The sequence below is a fragment of the Hylobates moloch genome, unplaced genomic scaffold (assembly GCF_009828535.3).
Source record: "Hylobates moloch isolate HMO894 unplaced genomic scaffold, HMol_V3 SCAFFOLD_5, whole genome shotgun sequence".
NCBI lineage: Eukaryota > Metazoa > Chordata > Mammalia > Primates > Hylobatidae > Hylobates > Hylobates moloch.
This window is the reverse complement of record NW_026652280.1, coordinates 80,789,003-80,810,233: the sequence shown is the minus strand read 5'-3', so window position 1 is coordinate 80,810,233 and position 21,231 is coordinate 80,789,003. Positions and strand designations below refer to the sequence as shown.

At 46.2% G+C, this 21,231-nt stretch overlaps 1 non-coding gene across 1 annotated transcript; it reads right to left on the bottom strand.

Annotated features, from left to right (window-relative positions):
- Positions 1-1,362: 1,362 nt before the first annotated feature.
- LOC116469989 (U6 spliceosomal RNA) lies at positions 1,363-1,469 on the bottom strand. Its single transcript, XR_004248435.1, has one exon. It is a non-coding gene; the product is annotated as a U6 spliceosomal RNA (small nuclear RNA).
- Positions 1,470-21,231: the final 19,762 nt, after the last annotated feature.

The window sequence follows — 21,231 nt, the reverse complement described above, 5'->3', positions numbered from 1 at the left end:
CTTTTGCTGTATTTGATAAGTTTTGGTATGCTATATTTTCATTTTCATTCATCTCATCTAATTTCTCTTGTGATTTTTTTCTTTGATCCATGGGGCAGCTAAGTGTGTTGCTTAATTCCCACATATTTGTGAATTTTTCACTTTTAATTCTGTTATTTCTAATTTCATTCCCTTGTGGTCAGAAAGATAATTCATATGATTTCAGTCCCTTAAAATTTATTAAGACTTATTTTGTGATCTAACATATGGTCTATCCTGGGGTATGTTTTATGTGTACTTTGAGAAGAATGTATATTCTGCTATGGTTGGGTAGAGTCAGCACTGTTCAAGTCTTCTATGTCCTTATCCAGTGTGTAGTTCTAGCCATTATTGAAAGTGAAGCATTGACGTTTCCAACTATTCTTTTTATTATATTTATTTATTTATTTATTTTACTTTTTTTTATTTTTTGAGACAGAGTCTTGCTCTGTCACCAGGCTGGAGTGCAGTAGCATGATCTCGGCTCACCTCAACCTCCGCCTCCCAGGTTCAAGCCATCCTCCTGCCTCAGCCTCCCAAGTAGCTGGGGTTACAGGCACGTGCCGCCATGCCCAGCTAAATTTTGTATCTTTGGTAGAGACAGAGTTTTACCATGTTGAACAGGCTGGTCTCGAATTTCTGACCTCTGGTGATCTGCCCACCTTGGCCTCCCAAAGTGCTGGGATTAGAAGCGTGGGCCACTGTGCTCCGCCGATATTTCCAGCTATTCTTGCTGGCCTGTTTCTACTTTGAATTCTGTCCATTTTTGCTTCACATACTTTGAGGACTCTGCTGTTAGGTGAAATATATAATTGTTATATCTTCTTGATGAATTGAGACTTTTATCATTACAGAATGTTTCTCTTTGTCCCTTGTAACAATTTTTGCCTTAAGATCTATTTTTTATAATATTAGGATATCCACTCCAGCCTTCTTTTTGTTAGTTTTCATGGAATATATATATTTAGATACAGAGTCCCTTGTCACTCAAGCAGGAGTGCAGTGGCTGCAGCTTCAAACTCCTGGGCTGAAGGGATCCATCCTCCCACCTTAGCTTCCTGAGTAGCTGGGACCACAGGTGTGTGCCACCATACCAGGTTTTTTGTTTGTTTTTTTTTTAGTAGATAGCATAGTTTTGTTGCCCAGGCTGGTCTTGAACTCTTGGCCTCAAGAAATCCTCCCACTTCAGCCTATCAGAGGGCTGGAATTACAGGTGTGAGTCACTGCCCCTAGCCTGGAATATCTTCCATCCTTTCACTTTCAACAATTTGGGTCATTTGAGCTAAAGGGAAGCTCTTGTAGACAGCATATATAGTTGGATCATGTAGGTTTTTTTTTTTTAATTTTGTAATGGAAAGCGTCACAAATTTGCATGTCAACCTTGCACAGGGGCCACACTAATCTTCTCTGTATCATTCCAATTTTAGTATATGTGCTGCTGAAGTGAGCATTGGATCATGCTTTTTTAAAAAAAATCAATTCTACTAATCTCTGCCTTTCAATTGGATAATTCAATCCATTTACAGTTAATGTAATTACTGATAAGGATTTATTCCCATTTTGCTATTTTTTATATGCATTATATATTTTTGGTTTTTTGTTCCTCAATTCCTTCATTATTGCTTTCTATTGTGTTAAATATTTTCTAGTGCCCCATTTTGATCCTCCTTTTTTCTTTTGATTCCCTTCTTTTCTTTTCTTTTCTTTTACTTATTTTCTTAGTGGTTGTCTTGGATATTGAACAATTTGGCTGGGCGTGGTGGCTCAAGCCCTACCACTTTGGGAGGCTGAGGTAGGAGGATTGCTTGAGGTCAGGAGTTTGAGACCAGCCTGGGTAATAAAGAAAGACCCCATATCTAGCCGCCAGATGTGGTGATGTGCACCTGTAGTCCCAGCTACTCAGAGGCTGAGGTGGGAGGATCACTTGAGTCCAGAAGTTCATGGCTGCAGTGAGCCATAATCGCAACACTGCACTCCAGCCCAAGCAACAGAGCAAGACCTGGTCTCAAAAACGGCAACTATAACAAAAAATTTAAATAATAATATTTAACAATCTAATTCTAATTAATACCAACTTAGTTTCAATAGCATACAAAATCTTTGCACCTCTACAGCTTCATCCCCTACCTTTCATGTTTTTATTGTCAGAAATTACATTTTTATGCCTTGCATGCCCATCAACATAGATTTTGGTTATTGTAGATGTATTTTAAATTATATAAGGGAAAAAAGAGGAGTTTAAACTAAAAATACAGTAATACTTTTATATTTATGTATATTTATTTGCCTATTTATTTTACTGATGTTCTTTATTTCTTCATGTGGTTTTGAGTTACTATCTAGTGTCCTTTAGTAGCAACCTGAACAGCCCCCTTTAGCATTTCTTATAGGGTAGGTCTACTAGTGACAAACTCTCTCGACTTTAGTTTGTCTGAGGATGTCTTGAGTTCTCCTTTTTTTCCTGAAGGATAGCTTTGCCAGATATAGAAATCTTAGTTATATATAGATAGATATAGAAATCTTAATCCTCTTTTGTTTGTTTGTTTCAGCATTTTCTGAATATATCATCCCACTGTCTGGCCCCCATGGTTTCTGATGAGAAATAAACTGTTAATCTTATTGAGATTAACTTATATGTGATGAGTCACTTTTCTCTTGTTGTTTTCAAGATTCTCTTTTTGGGCGGGGAATGGTGGCTTATGCCTGTGATCCCAGCACTTTGGGAGGTCAAGGTGGGTGGATGACTTAAGGTAGGGAGTTTGAGACCAGCTTGGTCAACATGGCAAAACCCCGTCTCCACTAAATATACAAAAATTAGCCAGGCATGGAGGAGGTGGAGGTTACAGTGAGCCAAGATCGTGCCACTGCACTCCAGCCTGGGCAACAAAGTGAGATTCTGTCTCAAAACAACAACAGCAACAACAAAAATCAAGATTCTCTTTTTATCTTTGTCTTTCAATAGTTTGATTCTAATGTATCTTGGTTTTGATCTCTGTGTTTATCCTACTTGGGATTCATTAGGCTGAATGAATGTGATGACTGAGTCTTCCATTACATTTTGGAAGTTTTGAGCCTTTATTTCTTCAAATATTCTGTCTTCTTCTTTCTCTGCCTCCTCTCCATCTGGGACTTTCATTATGCATATGTTGTTATGCTCGATGGTATTCCATGGGTCTCTTAAACTCCATTTGTTTTTCTCCATTCTTGCTCCTCAGATTGCTAATCTCATTGACTTATCTTCACGTGTGCTGATTCTTTCTTTTGCCTGCTCTAATCTATATTGAGCTCCTCTAGTGAATTTTTATTTCAGTTATTATACTCTTCAGCTCCAGAATTTCTTTCTTTTCTCTTTTTTCTTTTTTTTCAAATGTTCCTCTTGGCTTATACCTAAAACTCTAGGATTTCTATTTGTTTTCTTTTTATAATTTATCTCTATTTACACTCTATATTTAGTGAGATATAGTTCTCATGGTTTCCTTTAGGTCTTTGAATAGATTTAAAATAGTTGGTTTAGGCCGGGCGCGGTGGCTCATGCTTGTAATCCCAGAACTTTGGGAGGCCGAGGTGGGCGGATCACGAGGTCAAGAGATCGAGACCACAGTGAAAACCCGTCTCTACTAAAAATACAAAAAATTAGCCGGGCGTGGTGGCGGGCGCCTGTAGTCCCAGCTACTCAGAGAGGCTGAGGCAGGAGAATGGCGTGAACCCGGGAGGCGGAGCTTGCAGTGAGCCGAGATTGCGCCGCTGCACTCCAGCCTGGGTGACAGAGCGAGACTCCGTCTCAAAAAAAAAAAAAAAAAAGTTGGTTTAGGCCAGGTGTGGTGGCTCACCCCTGTAATCCCAGCACTTTGGGAGGCCGAGGTAGGTGGATCACTTGAGGCCAGGAGTTTGAGACCAGCCTGGCCAACATGGTGAAACCCTGTCTCTACTAAAAATACAAAAATTAGCCAGGCGTGGTGATAGGTGCCTATAATCTCAGCTATTTGGGAGGCTGAGGCAGAAGAATCACTTGAACCTGGGAGGTGGGGGTTGTAGTTAGCCGAGATAGTGCCCTTGCACTGCAGCCTGGGTGACAAAACAAGACTCCGTCTCAAAAGAAAAATTAATTAATTAATTAATACAGTAAAATAGTTGATTTAAAGTCTATCTATAAAGTCTAACGTCTGTGCTTCCTCAGAAACAGTTTCTTTTCTTTTTTTTTTTTTTTTTGTGAGACAGAGTTGCTCTGTCGCCCAGGCTGGAGTGCAGTGGCTCGATCTCAGCTCACTACTACAGCCTCTGTTGCACGGGTTCAAGCGATTCTCCTGCCTCAGCCTCCCAAGTAGCTGGGATGCGTGCCACCACACCCAGCTAATTTTTTTATTTTTAGTAGAGATGGGGTTTCAGCATCTTGGCCAGGCTGGTCTTGAACTCCTGACCTAGTGATTCATGGCCTCCCAAAGTGCTGGGATTCCAGGCATGAGCCACCGCGCCCGACCTAACAGTTTCTATTAATTTCTTTTTTCCCCACACATAAACTATGCTCTCTTGTTTCTTTGAATGTCTCATAATTTTTGTTTGAAACTGGACATTTTTAATATTTAAATGTAGCAACTCTGGAAATCGAATCTGAAATCTCCCAGCACCCCAGAGTTTGTTATTGTGGCTTGTAGTACTTGTTGGTTTGTGTGTGTGTGTGTGTGTGTGTGTGTGTGAGATTTTTCTGAACTAATTTTGTAAAGTCTGTATTTTTTCTTGTGTATATCTACTAAAGTATTTGTTTCATTAGCTTAGTGATCAGCTAACGACTTGACAGAGATTTTCTTAAATACCTAGAACAATGATAAAAATCTTCCAGTCTTTGCAGATGGGCTCTGTATGTGTGTTGGCACATACCTTCAACTCTAAGCCAAGCAATTTACAACTGTGCCTTAACCTTTGTCTTCTGCTCACAGAGAGCCTGAAGATCAGGTAGAGGTGGGAATTCAGGACCCCTTCAGGTCTTTCCTGAGCATGCACCCAGCTCTAGTCACGCATGTGCACCCCTATTCCCTGGACTATGTAGGAGCTTTTCAAAGCCCTTAGGGACTTTCGAAGTTTTCTACTATACGATTTGCACTGAAATCTGATCCTTTTCTTTAGGCATAGAATATATCTATATCTCTCTATATATCTATATATACACACATACACACACATACACATATATATGTATATATACACATATATGTATATATATACACACAATATATATGCACACATATAGGCATACAATATATATTGTGTGCCTATATATGTGTGTGTGTGTGTATGTATATATATATATTTACTCAGGCCAGGCACAGTGGCTCACACTTGTAATTCCAGCATTTTGGGAGGCTGAGGTAGGAGGATCACTTGAGCCCAGGAGTTTGAGAATGCAGTGAGCTAGGATTGTGCCACTGCACTCCAACCTGGATGACAAAAGAAGATCCCATCTCTTTTGCTTGGAAATCATCTCCACTAAATATTCAAGTGCATCACTCACAAATTCTGCTTTCCATGCAACTGTAGGACGAAGTATAGCTAGACTTTCTACCTCTATAGAACAGGGATCTCATCTCCTTCAGTTTCTAGTAACATTTTCTTCATTTTGTTCTGAGTCCTCACTGGTAGAGCCTTAATATCCATCTTTTTTTTCTTTTCTTTTTTTTTTTTTTTTTTTGAGACAAGGTCTTGCTCTGTTACCCAGGCTGGGGTGCAGTGGCGCGATCTTAGCTCACTGCCGCCTGCACCTCTTGGGTTCAAGTAATTCTCCTGCCTCAGCCTCCCTAGTAGCTAGGACTACAGGCACGCACCACTATGCCCAGCTAATTTTTGTATTTTTAGTAGAGATGGGGTTTCACCATGTTGGCATGAGCCACCACACCCAGCCAATATCCATATTTCTACTAACAATCTGTTCAAGGAAACGTAGGCTTTTTCTGCATGCTCCCCAAAATTCTTTGTCTCTACTCATTACCCAATTCCAAAGCTACCTCCACATTTTTAGGTTTTGGTTACAGCAGCACTCCACTCTTGGTTCCAAAATCTGCATTACTTTTTTTAATGATAATTGTAACAAATTATCACAAACTACATGACTGTAAACAACAGAAACTTATTTTCTCACCATTCTGGAGACCAGGATGTCCAAAATCAGTATTACTGGGCCTAAAGCAAGATGTCAGTAGATCTATGCTCCCTCTGGAGGCTCCAGGTGAGAATCCATTTCTTGTCTCTTTCAGCTCCTGGTAGCTGCCAGCACTCCTTGGCTTTTGGCCACCTCACTCCTCCATCTTGTGCTTTTTTTTTTCCTCTTTTGTCTGTGTCAGATCTCTTTCTGCCTCCCTCTTATAAGGATACATGTGATTGCATTTAGGGTCTACTCCAATAATTTGGAATAATCTCCCCATCTCACAGTCCTTAATTACATCGTTACAGACTCTGTTTTCATATAAGGTAACATTTACAGTTTTCAAAGATTAGGATTCAATATCTTTGAGAGGCCATTTTTATCCTACCAGTTATGGTCCTATCATGGAATATTATACAGCAATAAAAATGAATGAACTGGCTGGGCATGGTGGCTCACACCTGTAATTCCAGCACTTTGGGAGGCTGAGGCAGGCAGATCACAAGGTCAGGAGTTTGAGACCAGCCTGGCCAACATGGTGAAACCCCGTCTCAACTAAAAATACAAAAATTAGCTGGGCATGGTAGCGCAAGCCTGTAATCCTAGCTACTCAGGAGGCTGAGGCAGGAGAATTGCTTGAACCTGGAGGCAGAGGTTGCAGTGAGCTGAGACGGCGCCACTGCACTCCAGCCTGGGCAATAGAGCGAGACTCTGTCTCAAAAAAAAAAAAAATGAATGAACTATAGTTACATAAAATAAGGTAAGTCTTGGATATAATGTTGAGTTAAAAAATGTTCTAGAAGACTTTATCACTATTTTCTATTTATGTCTTTGATTTCTTTTTTATTTATGTCTTTTATTTCTTTTTAATGTCTTTTATTACATTGTAAGCCCTATAAAGCTTAGAATGTAAACCTCATAGGGCAGGGCCTTGTTTTGCTCATTGCTATACACCCAGTGCCTGGAAGAGTGACTGTCAGGCAAAGAAATACCAAACAAATAACTGCTGAATGAATGAACTACTAAAATGGATATTTTTGAAGACTGATATAAGCAAATAAAAAAATCTTACAATATAACACTAATTTTTTTTAAAAACCGGAATCCCAAAGTGTTGGGATTACAGGTATCAGCCACCATGTCCAGCTAAGGTGGCCTTTTTCAATTTGAAAACTCACATATTTCAGTTTTGGGAAACAATCTTGAATTATTTATTTGATGCTTTACCCCTTTCATTTTCTTCTGTTCTTTCTTTATTCAGACATTGAACCTCCTAAATTGATTCTCTACTTTTCTAATCTTTTCACTATTTTCCATTTCTTTCTTTTTGGGGGATACTCCCTCAACTGTGTCTTCCAACCTTACTCATTATTTTCATTTCTACCATCATGCTTTTAAAAAATATATTATTTTCTAGTAGTTTTTGTTGTTCTGTGAATGTTTACTTTCATAGAATCAGGTTATTATTTCATGAATGCAATACCTTCTTTTCTCATCCTGAGGTTATTAATGCCTCTCCTTCTTCCTCCTCCTTGCCTTCCTTCTCCTCCTCCTCCTCTTCACCTCCACTTCTTCTTCTTTTTTCTACAGAGTCTCTGTTTCCTGCAAGTTGCTTTTTTTCTGCTTACTGGGTTTGGTCTCTCTTAAGGTAGAGGTTCTCCTTAGTTGTCTAATAATCCTTGATTGCTCATTATTAAGAAGAAGATCTTAAAAACTGATGACAAGCATGTTGACTTTGAGCTGGATGGATATTTTGTTGGGTAACATTCATCTTAGATCTCTCTTCTTGGGTTGGCCAGAGTCCCATAGAGGGGCTGTCTGGAGGGTAAAGGTCTGTCTTTACCCTCCTGGTGACTGAGTGAGTTGCCACTTTGGCTGACAAGTGAGAGAAGAGGGTTGGAGGTCTCAGATTTCAGTGTGTATACAATCACTTAACCCCCTTTTTCAGCTACTGGCCCAAAGACCTTCTGTTTTGCCTTCTCCAGAGAATAAATCTCCAGTGTTACACTAGACTAAGAAAGGGGTAGTTGGCCAGTGGCATGGAGTAGAGGAGGGACCTAGGGATCAAATTGCTTATCGGTTTGCTTTGATCTAGTGCTCTATAGTTCAGTTACTACCAAGGCCAGTGGTCTCTGCTGCCGCCAGCTCCTGATGTTTTGCTGCCTTGATGTAGCCATATTTCAGAGATATTTGTTGACATCTCACACCATAATGATAGATGTGTCTATTTTCCCCTGTAGCTTTAATTATTTTTGCTTTAAATATTTTAGGCTATTTTATTAGGCACATATTAATTTAGATGGTTATATCTATCTGGTGAATTTTTTTAAAACATTGTCATCATTTTATTATTACTGCATAGTGACAACCTCTACACTAATAATGTTTTTCGTCTTAAAGTTTGCTATTAGTTTGGTCTTCTTGAGACAGAGTCTTGCTGTGTTGCCCAGACTGAGTGCAGTGGCATGATCACAGCTCACTGCAGCCTTGACCTCCCAGGCTAAAGTGATCCTCCTGCCTCAGCCTCCCAAGTAGCTGGGACTACAGGCCTGCACCACCACGCCTGGCTAAGTTTTGATTTTTTGTAGAGATGGGGTCTCCCCATGTTGCCCAGGCTGGTCTCGAACTCCTGAGCTCAAGTGATCCTCCCTTCTCAACCTCCCAAAGTGCTGGGATTACATGCATGATTCGCCATGATTCGTCTTAAAGTTTGGTTATTAATGCAGAAATAACACCTTGCTTTTGGTGTAACATTTTCAAGCTCACCCTTTCCATATCCTTATGCTTAGGTGGTCAAATATGCCTTTTTTAAAAATATTTTGAACATTTTTAAGTATATAGTTTAGTGACATTAATTACATTCCCATTGTTGTGCAACCATCATCCATCCCTAGAACATTTTTTATCTTCCCAAATGAAACTCCATATCCATTAAACAAATATCACCTCCCCCCCATTCTCTATTTTCTATTCTTGATTTCATAGACCTTATAAGTCTCTGCTTGGCTGGGAGCGGTGGCTCATGCCTGTAATCCCAGCACTTCAGAAGGCCAAGGCAGGTGTATCACTTGAACCCAGGAGTTTAAGACCAGCCTGGGCAACGTGGCAAAACCCTGTCTCTACTAAAACCACAAAGATTAGCCGGGCATGGTGGTGGTGTGCGCCTGTAGTCCCAGCTACTTAGGAGGCCGAGGCAGGGGAATCACTTGAACCTGGGAGGCAGAGGTTGCAGTGAGCCGAGACTGCACCACTGTACACCAGCCTGGGCAACAGCAGAGTGAGACCCTGTCAAAAAAAAAAAAAAAAAAGCTGGGTGCGGTGGCTCATGCCTATAATCCCAGCACTTTGGGAGGCTGAGGCAGACAGATCACTTGAGGTCAGGAGATCCAGACCATCCTGGCCAACGTGGTGAAACCCTGTCTCTACTAAAATACAAAAAATTAGCCAGGTGTGGTGGCACACACCTGTAGTCCCAGCTACTCAGGAGGCCGAGGCAGAGGAATCGCTTGAACCCAGGAGGCAGAGGTTGCAGTGAGCTAAGACCACGCCACCGCACTCCAGCCTGGCGACAGAGCAAGACTCTGTCTCAAAAAAAAAAAAAAAATCTGCTTGGTTCTCCTTCATAATCTCTTGTTGTTTATTCATCTTCAGTTCATACATATTTTTTAAAATTTTGTTAAAATTTTTTGAGACCAAGTCTCACTCTGTCACCCAGGCTGGAGTGTAGTGGTGCGGTAAACTGCACCTCTGCCTCCCGGGTTCAATCGATTCTCGTGCCTCAGCCTTCCGAGTAGCTGGGACGATAGGCGCGTGCCACCAAGCCACCATGCCTGCCCATACGTATATATTAACAATAACTTATCATACACGTCAAAATAGCTACAAGAGTTGATTTGTAATGTTCTCAACACAAAGAAACGATAAATGTTTGAGATGATGAATATCCCAGTTACCCAGATTTGATCATTATACATTGTATGCTTATGTCAAAAGGTCACATACACCCCACAAATATGTACAACTATAATGTAGCCGTAATTAAAAATAATTATTTTTTGTTTATTGTAAATTTTGTGTGTGTTCTTTTTCTTTAAAAATAGATTCTAAAAATTCATGTGCTAACCTTTCAATATCATATATAGGAGACCACTACTTGGAGTCCTGTAGCATCTAAACCTGTTGTGTGTTGCTTCTGTTGATTCTTACTTATAGTGGCTAGCATCTTTATGTGCTGGTGATCTCTGATTGTGAGCTCACTGCTTGATATTGAGCAATAGGAATCCTTCGTATCTAAATTTGGACACATTCCTCCAGAGAGGAGTTGAATCTGCTTCTACCTGGAGCCAGGGGTGTCACCAACATGAAACACTTCAGCCCTCTTTGAGGGTCCTAGCTCCATGTATTTTGAGGGTCCTCGCTTCACGTAGTTGGAGGGTCCTAGCTCCATGTATTTTGAGGGTCCTAGCTTCATGTATTTTGAGAGTCCTAACGCCGTGTATTTTGAGGGTCCTAGCGCCGTGTATTCTGAGGGTCCTAGCTCCATGTATTCTGAGGGTCCTAGCTCCGTGTATTCTGAGGGTCCTAGCTCCGTGTATTCTGAGGGTCCTAGCTCCATGTATTTTGAGGGTCCTAGCGCCGTGTATTTTGAGGGTCCTAGTGCCGAGTATTCTGAGGGTCCTAGTGCTGTGTATTCTGAGGGTCCTAGCTCCGTGTATTCTGAGGATCCTAGCTCCGTGTATTTTGAGGATCCTAGCTCCATGTATTTTGAGGGTCCTAGCGCCGAGTTTTCTGAGGGTCCTAGCTCCGTGTATTTTGAGGGTCCTAGCGCCATGTAGATGCCCAACATTCATGTCCCCAACCTCCCTCCTGGCCAAGCTCCCAGCTTTGGCTGCATTTTCCTTTGTGGGTAAGGAAGTGGCTCTGGCAGACAAGGCCTAGAGCTTGATAGACAACATGTCCTCAAAGAATTATAGCCTCTTTTTCTAGAATTTTTTCTTTTTCTGTAGCAGGAAGGTTCCTCTCTGCTCCAAGTCCACCACATCACGAAGGAGCAGAAATTCTCCAAGCCATTCCACACTTATCCATAGGAGCCATCTTTTTGATATGTAAAACCGTTCACATCACACTCCTGCTTAAATCCTTCAATGACTCCTCTTAGTCTTTAAGTATAAAGTTTGAACTCCTTACCTAGCATACTGTATTAGTTCATTCTCACACTGCTATAAGAACTACTTGAGGCTGGGTAATTTATAAAGAAAAGAGGTTTAATTGGCTCACTGTTCTGCAGGCTGTACAGGAGGCATGGCTGGGGAGGCCTCAGGAAACTTACGATCATAGCTGAAGGTGAAGGGGAAGCAGGCACATCTTACATGGCCAGAGCAGGTGGAAGAGAGCAAAGGGGGAGGTGCTACAGACTTTTAAACAACCAGATCTTGTGAGAACTGACTCACTATCACAAGAACAGCAGGGGGGAAATATATTATCATGACCCAGTCAACTCCCACCAGGCCCCTCCTTCAACACCGGAAATTACAATTCAACATGAGATTTGGGCAGGGTTGCGGAGCCAAACCATACCACATACAAAGCCCCACATGATCTAGCCCCTGACTCTCTTGCCAGCCCCAACTCCTTCAATGGTCTCCCTTTCCACTCCCAAACTCCTGCCTCAGGAAATTTTTCCAGACTCCTAACCTTAAGTCTAGGTTAGGAGTTCCTGGATGTGCTCCCAGACGACTTTGCACTTCCCCTATCCTTGTACCTGACCTGTGGTCCTGTGTGTTAGTCTGTTTTGCATTGCTATAGGGAATACCTGAGTCTGGGCAATCTGTATAGAAAAGAGGTTTCTCTGGCTCGCAGTTCTGCCAACTGTACGGGAAGCATGGCACCAGCGTCTGCTTCTGATGAGGGCCTCAGAAAGCTTCCAATTATGGCAGAAGGTTAAGGGGGGGACATGCATGTCACATGGTGAGAGAGAGAAAAAGAGAAAGATAGAGGGAGGTCCTAGACTCTTTTTAAGAATCAGATGTGGCTGGGTGCGGTGGCTCATGCCTATAGTCCTAGCACTTTGGGAGGCCAAGGCTGGTGGATCATCTGAGGTCAGGAGTTCGAGAACAGCCTCGCCAACATGCTGAAACCCCGTCTCTACTAAAAATACAAAAATTAGCTGCGCACAGTGCCTGTAATCCCAGCTACTCAGGAGGCTGAGGCAGGAGAATCACTTGAACCTGGGAGGTGGAGGTTGCAGTGAGCCAAGATCGTGGCATTGCATGGGCCTGGCACCAGGCAAGAAAGAGGATGAAATAAAAGTTTTCTGTATCTTGGCCAGGTGTGGCTCACATCTACAATCTCAGCACTTTGGGAGGCCGAGGTGGGCAGATCACAGGGTCAGGAGTTTGAAACCAGCCTAGCCAACATGGTGAAACCCCCATCTCTACTAAAAATACAAAATTTAGCCAGGCATGGTGGCGTGCACCTTTAATCCCAGCTACTCTGGAGGCTGAGGCAGGAGAATCACTTGAACCTGGGAGGCAGAGGTTGCAGTGAGCTGAGATGGCGGCACTACACTCCAGCCTGGGCGACAGAGTGAGACTCCATCTCAAAAAAAGAATCAGATCCTGCAGCAACTCATTACCACAGGGAGGGCACCAAGCCATTCGTGAGGGAACCAAGCCCCCATGACCCAAACACCTCCCACAAGGCCCACCTCCAACACTGGGGATCATATTTCAACGTGAAATTTGGAGAGACAAATACCCAAACCATATCATGCTGTAATTAGATGTCTGAATCCCCCCCTACACATTATCCCCTCCTAAACTGTATACTTCATGAGTACAGAAACATTGTCTGGTTCACTAATATGCCATCAGCACTTGGCATGTGTGTTCTTAAAAATCTGATGAAGTCCAGGCGCGGTGGCTCACGCTTGTAATCCCAGCACTTTGGGAGGCCGAGGCGGGCGGATCACGAGGTCAGGAAATCGAGGCCATCCTGGCTAACATGGTGAAACCCTGTCTCTACTAAAAAATACAAAAAATTAGCCGGGCGTGGTGGCGGGCGCCTGTAGTCCCAGCTACTCGGGCGGCTGAGGCAGGAGAAAGGCGTGAACCCGGGAGGCGGAGCTTGCAGTGAGCCAAGACTTCGCCACTGCACTCCAACCTGGGTGACAGAGCGAGACTCCGTCTCAAAAAAAAAAAAAAAAAAAAATCTGATGAATGAGCGAACACCTCTACTGAGCTCCCAGTATTTTTTCTTATTGATTTTTGCAAATTCTTTATATCTTAAAGATATTAATGCATTGCCATTGCCTGGGAATATTTTCGCCAAGTTATTTGCCTTTTAATTTTGGCTTTTTTTTTTGGCAGGAAGGAGCATAAAGCAGCTTTACATTTGAATGCAGACAGATCTATTGATCTTTTTCTGTTAAGATCTCTTCAAAATGTTTCCAAGTTTAGAAAGTCTTTCCCTTGCTAGATGTGTAATAAGTGTTCACTTCTATTTTTTATGCACACAGCTGTCCATTTAATCTTCCCGAAGCAGGGCTCTGATCATTTCTCTCCTCTGCTCAAAAATGTTTAACCATCTCCTCGGAGCCTTTAGAATAAAGTCCAAATTCTTTAACTCGCCTCCAAGGCTTTTCAGGATTAACCTGAGGCTGCCTTTCCAGACTTTTTTTTTTCCTGTCCCCCGAATGAGCCTGAGCTCCTGGCAAAGTGAAGGGTTTGCCTCTCTCTGTCTGTGTTCTGCCCTTCCCACCTCCAGGCCTTGTACCTGTTGGTCCCTCTGCAAGGGAATGTCCATCCTTCATTTCTATATGGATTTTTTTTTTTTTTTGAGACACAGTCTTGCTCTGTTGCCTAGGCTGGAGTGCAGTGGCGTGATCTTGGCTCACTGCAGCCTCCACCTCCCGGGTTCAAGCAATTTTCCTGCCTCAGCCTCCCAAGTAGCTGGGATTACAGATGTGTGCCACCATGCCTAGCTAATTTGTGTATTTTTAGTAGAGACAGGGTTTTTACCATGTTGGCCAGGCTGGTCTTGAACTCCTGACCTCAAGAGATCCGCCCACCTCAGCCTCCCAAAGTGCTGGGAATTACAGATGTGAACCACTGCACCCGGCTCTATATGGATATTTAAATCCTATTGATTCTTCAATCCCTACTTTCTTTAAAAAGCCTCACTTTACCCTTCCTCCTGAGAGAGTGAGTGGTGGAGGGATAGGAAAACAAGCTTTGGAGTCAGATAAACCTGGGTTAAAATCCGAGTTCCTTTACTTGTTAGCCATTGGCCAAATCCTTTAACCTTTCCAAATCTGTTGCCTCATCTTTAAAATGGGAACAGAAAGCAATGAAGGACCACCAAGGATGTCGGGCCGCTGCAAGGATGAACAGAGTCTGAGATTGCACGTAAAGATCCTAGCACAGTCTCCAGTTCACGCCACATTCTACCACCTTGGAAGTGAGTCATCAGCTCTCTGGGGGTCACACCCTCCTCCACTAGTCATGTTTTCCCCCCCAGAAGGTTTCTGATGGATCCTCTGTTCTCTAATAATTCCACAAGGTGGCTGAGCTTTCCTTCTGAGGAGTTGAGAGCGGGCAAACAGGTTTCATCTCTAGGAATTCAGCTCAGGCCCCAGGCACCTTGATCGGACTCCCACACCTATCTGGGTCCAAAGGAGTCCCCTCCTTCCTTCCTTCCTTCCTTCGTCATCTGAGGTCAGTTTCGTTACCGGGAAATGTTCACATTTCCAAAGGGGTTCACCAGCACCTCCCGCCTCTCACCATCAGCACCCCACAATATGATGATAAGTCAAGTGGAACAAAGATAATCCTCCCAGGTTTAAGGTGGGTAAACTGAGGCTCAAACTAGCTTCCATATATTTGTGTCTAGAACTTATGGGTCTTCGCAGCCAGAAAAGGGATTTGTTTCAGGGGGCACTGAGGGGCCTGGGCAGCTGTGGTGGAGAACTGGTCCCAGAGCAGGAGATGGGCCAGGAATCCTGTCTCTCAGGGCCTCTGCCTTGTCCTCAAGTAGGTTAATGCCAAACTCTCAGAGGCTGGCCTGGAGCTCAGTGTCTGTGCTTGCTTCGTGAACTGACTTTGTGAGTAGATTCTTTTGCCTGCGTCATTTGGGGAAGAAGCAAAGATGACGACTCACTGGCAGGGGCTGTATCTCTGGGGCTGAGAGTGAGGATGGGAACTTCCTGGACAGTGAAAAGAGCAAGTTTAGCTTCCGGAGGCCTGGCTGCTAGCCCAGCTCTGTACCCAGCATGCTGTACCACCTGGGACAAGTGCCTGCCCTCCCCGGACCCCAATTGCCCTCTCTGTGAAATGGAGATGGTGGTCGAAGGAGGTCTGTTGTGAATCTTAGTATTCTCAAAGTGCTGTCCTGGGCTGAGCCTCTCCCTGAGCCCAGACTGTCCCCGGGGCCTGGCTTCACCAGGTTGGCCTGACCAAAGCTGTGACCCCATTTGGCCGCCTCCACACCCTCTGTCCTGCCCTTCCCTGAGGGGCCTGGGCCTGGTCTTGGTCAGGCCTGGGGAGAGAGCAGGGAGCCTCCAGGCCTAAGTTTGACCTCCTGAGTCGCTTCCCCTCTCCCTGGAGCCAGAGCCAGCATCCTCTTTCCCTCCTGCTTGAAATCTGAGCTCAGAGATCCAGGGAGGACTTTGGCTGCAAAACATTCCATCCCCACTGTCCAAACACCCTGCACAGCTGGCGGAGGGAGGGGCAGCCAGAACCGGCTTTCAGGAGCCCTGGGGCTGTTGTTTTCATGGAAATGGGGGAGCCCTCACTCTGAGGACCAGCACTGGCTGACCTGAGGAGGTTCACAGGGTCAAGGGGACCAAGGGAGGGCCCACATGCACACATGTTCCTGGGGCTTACCCAGGGCCCCTCTGCTGAGCGCCCAGCCCTGCAGGGGAAAATTCAGTTGCTTCAAAGTCTGCCCAGCCAGGTGTGCGTGGCTGCCTCGAGCCTGCCAGCTGGGAGGTGTCTGCGCCACAGGCAGGCGGATGGTGGCCTTGTGAGCCTCCCCTCGTGACTGAGCTCTATGCAGAGGCAGGGGAAGGGCAGGCAGGAATGACGCTGAGATAGCAAGCAGGGTAGGTGACTTCAGGCAGCAGCTTTTTTTTTTTTTTTTTTTTTTTTTTGGGAGATGGAGTCTCACTCTGTCGCCCAGGCCCAGGCTGGAGTGCAGTGGCGCAATCTCGGCTCACTGCAAGCTCCGCCTCCCGGGTTCACGCCATTCTCCTGCCTCAGCCTCTCCGAGTAGCTGGGACTACAGGCACCCGCCACCACGCCTGGCTAATTTTTTTTTTTGTATTTTTAGTAGAGGCGGGGTTTCACCGTGGTCTCGATCTCCTGACCTCGTGATCCGCCCGCCTCGGCCTCCCAAAGTGCTGGGATTACAAGCGTGAGCCACCGCGCCCGGCCCAGGCAGCAGCTTTTACTGACAAGATGTCCCAGATGTGGCTGCTTCTTGCTGTGACTCACCAGTGACCCTGGATGAGTCTCTGAGCCTCAGTTTCCTCATCTGCAAGAAGAGAGGATCCGGCCTTCTCTGGCTCTGCCTTTTTTCTAAGAAGTTACAGCCAAAGACAAGATCCTCAAAGCTTCCCATCCAGTCCAAGCTGTGTCTAAGTGTCCAGAAACATAACAGGTTTTTCCATACAATCTCCAACAACTCTGACTCAGTTTCCCCTCTGCCCCCACCCCCCACCCAAGAGGCTGGTGGGGCCTTGGCAGGGAGGGACCAACTCCCACATACGTTGCCACCTGCCAGGCCAAGCCCCTTCCCCTCCTGCCATGTCGGGGTGATGGGGAGACCCCCACCCTTCACATATCCTGTTTTCCATTAATTGTTTCCAGGTGGACCCAGAGGTTGCCCAGCAGAGGAAGGTGGGGGCACAGGAGAATTGAGCAGGGGGATCAGAGAGGAGCAAAAACAGGAAGGGGGTGGGAGCAGGCCATGGAAAATTCATTGCCAGGAAAGGGAGGCCAGCATCTGGTTTGCATTAGGCTGAGAGAGCTTCGCAGCCCAAAGCCCAAGTGGGAGATATTGTTATCCGCTGGGCGGGTCGGGGCGGAGTGTGAGGAACTGGCAGCTTCTCCCCAGCAGGGACTCAGAGGCTACCCAGAAAGCGGGAAGTCCAGGGAGAAGGGAATAGGAAACACTTCTTTCAGTCTACACTGTGGCAGACACTTCACAAATGTTATCTTCTTCTTCTTTTTTTTTTTTTTGAAACAGAATTTGGCTCTTGTTGCCCAGGCTGGAGTGCAATGGCAGGATCTCAGCTCACTGCAACCTCTGCCTCCTGGGTTCAAGCAATTCTCCTGCCTCATTCTCCCAAGTAGCTGGGATTACAGGCATGCGCCACCACGCCCAGCTAATTTTGTATTTTTAGTAGAGATGGGGTTTCTCCATGTTGGTCAGGCTGGTCTCAAACTCCCAACCTCAGAGATGATCCACCCGCCTCAGCCTCCTAAAGTGCTGGGATTACAGGCATGAGCCAATGCCCCCAGCTGTCTTCTTTTTTTAAACTTTTTTTTTTGAGACGGAGTCTCACTCTGCCACCCAGGCTGGAGTGCAGTGGCGTGAGCTGGGCTCAGTGCAAGCTCCGCCTCCCAGATTCACGCCATTCTCCTGCCTCAGCCTCCCAAGTAGCTGGGACTACAGGCGCCCACCACCACACCCGGCTAATTTTTTGTATTTTTAGTAGAGGCGGGTTTTTTTTTTTAAATAATAGAGATGAGGTCTCGGTTTGTTGCCTAGGCTGGTCTCCTGGGCTCAAGCGATCCTCCCACCTCGGCCTCCCAAAGTGCTGGGATTATAGGCGTGAGCCACTGCACCTGGCCACAAATGTTACCTGCTTTAATACTCACTACTTCACAGGTGAGAACTGTTCCCATTTTATATAGATGAGGAAACTGAGTCCCAGAGAGGTTAAGTGACTTGCCTAAGGCCACACAGTCAGCGAGTGGTGGAACTAGGATGAGAATTTGGGCCAAATGAAGACAGGGTGGCACGTTCACACCATCCCACAGGTGGATGGAGTCTGTGTACCAGGCAAGGCAACACTGGGAAGGGTGACAAGGATGGCCCAGCCTCTGCCCAGAGGGCCACTCAGTTCTTGTGGGAGTGTCCAACAGTTCCAGGGGGTGTTTGTCATGACGCAGGGCTAACCATGTGTCTGAGGGCTCTGGTGCCTGCAGAGGAAAAAAGTAACCCACAGGGGAGGGCTTCCTAGAGGAGGGGGTATGAACGAAAGAGAAACTTTCCAGCAGAGGCAGGATGCAGTGGAGATTGCAGACAGAGGGGATAGTATGTGGAAAGAAGAGGAACGGGTACATCTGGGCAATGGCAACTGGCCTGGTGTGCTTTGGAGGGTGAGAATCCATTTCATAGTTGGAGAAACTGAGGCATGGAGAGGCTAACGTGCTCAAAGGCACACCGTCTGAAAGTGGGGTTGAATCCAGCCTGCCTGACCCCAGGCCTGTGTTCCCAGCTGCTACCACTGAGTTGTTCCCCGGGTGGTGGTGGTGAAAAGTTTCAAGGGTAGTGAGACCTTGTCTCTCCAAAAAAAAAAAAAAATTAAAAAATTAGCCAAGCATGGTGACACATGCCTGGAGTCCCAGCTGCTCAGGAGGCTGAGGTGGAAGGATGGCTTGAGCTGGGGAGTTTGAGGCTGCCCTCCAGCCTGGGTGACGGAGCGAGACCCTGCCTTGAAAAATTAAAAACAAACAAACAAACAAAAAACAAAACTGGGAATCTCAAATCTAAGAAAAGGAATTTAAAAATAAAGAAAAAAATAACAGTTTTTTGTTTGTTTTGTTTTTTGAGATGGAGTTTCACTCTTGTTGCCCAGGCTGGAGTGCAATGGCCCAATCTCAGCTCACTACAACCTCTACCTCCCGGGTTCAAGCAATTCTCCTGCCTCAGGCTCCCGAGTAGCTGGGATTACAGGCATGTGCCACCATGCCCGGCTAATTTTGTATTTTTAGTAGGGACAGGGTTTCACCATGTTGGTCAGGCTGGTCTTGAACTGCTGACTTCAGGTGATCTGCCAGCCTCAGCCTCCCAAAGTGCTGGGATTACAGGCGTGAGCCTCCGCGCCTGGCCAATAACAAACTTTTAAGGGGATATTCAGGCTTGTGGTCACAGGTGGGAGGTCCTGTCTAGGGCTACACAGCCAGCTATGACAGCTATGACAGGATCAAGGCTGGACGTGCTCTTTCCAACACCCCAGCCTGCGTGGCGAGGGGACAAGCAGACCATCTGCGAGCCTGGCTGAAACACAGGGCCTCCTCTAGAGGTGTCTCACCTCCCCTGGCCCAGAGCCCAGGAAGGAGGGCCCAGTGTCTTCTGCTGCCTGAGGAGCCACAGGAGTTAATAATTACAGGGTTAAAGGAGATAGCGGCTGTCCTGGGAGGTGGTGCCTCCCTCCCAGGCTGCTGCTCTGGGGAGATAGCAAAGGTTAGTGTGAAGCTCAGCCTGGTGGGGGGAAGAAGGCTCCTGCTACCTCCCTTCCCGGCACCCTCCAGAGGGACCCTCAGTCTGGCCTTCCAAGCATGGACTCTTCTGAGGAGCGCGCTGGGTGCCCCGCCCGAGGGACATGTCCCGTGTTCCTGGCCATGAGTGCAGGGACTGTCCGCTACGCCCCATCAGGCCTGTGCCCTGCACTTGAGGGGAACTTGAGAGAAGAGCCCTGGGGCACAGACAGGTGAGCTCGGGACCTGGGGCATGGAGGGGAGGGGGAATCTTGGCAAGCTTCAGGGCAGCCGGTGTGAGAAGCTGGGCTCAGAGAGTCCTAGGGAATGGCTCTGATTGTCTTGTCCAATTTGGTGGCTGTACAGAGGTGGAGACTGAAGCTCAGAGAGGGCAAGACACTCATCCTGGGTCACACAGTGAGCTGAGGACAGACCTGTAAGTCCAGATTCAGGGCCTGGGTCATCCAGGCTGACTGTCTCCTGCTTCTCAGCTGCCTTCAGCCAAGGGTCTGTGGTCAAGGCTGCCAGGCTTGGGATGGAGCAGGCAGAGGGGGATAGAGGGAGTGAGGCTGAGGAAGGCAGTGGCTTGTGGGCAGAGGACACAACTTTTATTTCTCCCTTCCCTGCCACTGGCCAGACACCTAGCATGTGCTCAGGACCCTCTTGCTGCCTGGCTGCACACAGCTGCAGCTGCCAGTGAGCCTCTGGTTTCTGGGTGGTCTTTTTGGAAAACGGGTGTAAGAGGACTCAGCCCCACTGCCCCTGGCTGTGTGATATCAGGCAGGTTCCTTAACTTCTCTGAGCCCATCCTTTTCAGCTGAGGAGCAAGTTTAGCTGAGCAGTAGGGTCCCCCCTACTGGGGGAGGCAGTGAGGCCTAGGAGTCCATGGTAGCAGGAAGCATGGATGACAGGCTATTTTTGGTTAGAAATTGAGTGTGGATGCTTCCAGAGTGGTGACCACAGACTTGTCCTTCGAGACCTCGCTCAAGGGCCTCCCCGGTCCACCAGACCTCCCAGGCTGAGGACTCTTCCTCCAGGGACATAGCCCTGAGCTGACGCCTCCTCCACCGTTTATCTCCCACTGGTCTGGGTTGCCATGACTTATCTCCTGCCGGGGCTTGTGAAGACTTGGAGGGCAAGAGCCCTGTACTGCGTTCCTTTTGTGTCATGTTCTCCTCCTTCTCTAAATAGTGAACAAAACAAGGGCCAGGAAGACAACAGTTGCTCAAGACCAACTGATGAGGGATTCAAGCCAGCAAACACATGTGGACATCTGCTTTGGGTGGGCCAGACCCTGAGCTGGGCTGGGGGTGGGGTGGGGGAACGCAGCTCCAAGAAAGAGAGAATCCCTGCCCTCTGGAAGCCATGGCCATGGAAACAGCTGCCCTGCTGAGTGATGGCTATGGGACGCCTGGGCTGAATGATTCTAGAAAGTTGGAAGGGATGCTATGGAGGACTGCCTAGGTTGTTCACTGCACAAAGTGCTGGCCAAGGGAGCAAGCAAGGCATAGAATCCAGCCTCGCCTCCACTCTCCAGATTCCGTAACTTGGTGTGCACTATGCCCAGTGGGGAAAGAGCATTGTTGTCTATTTGTG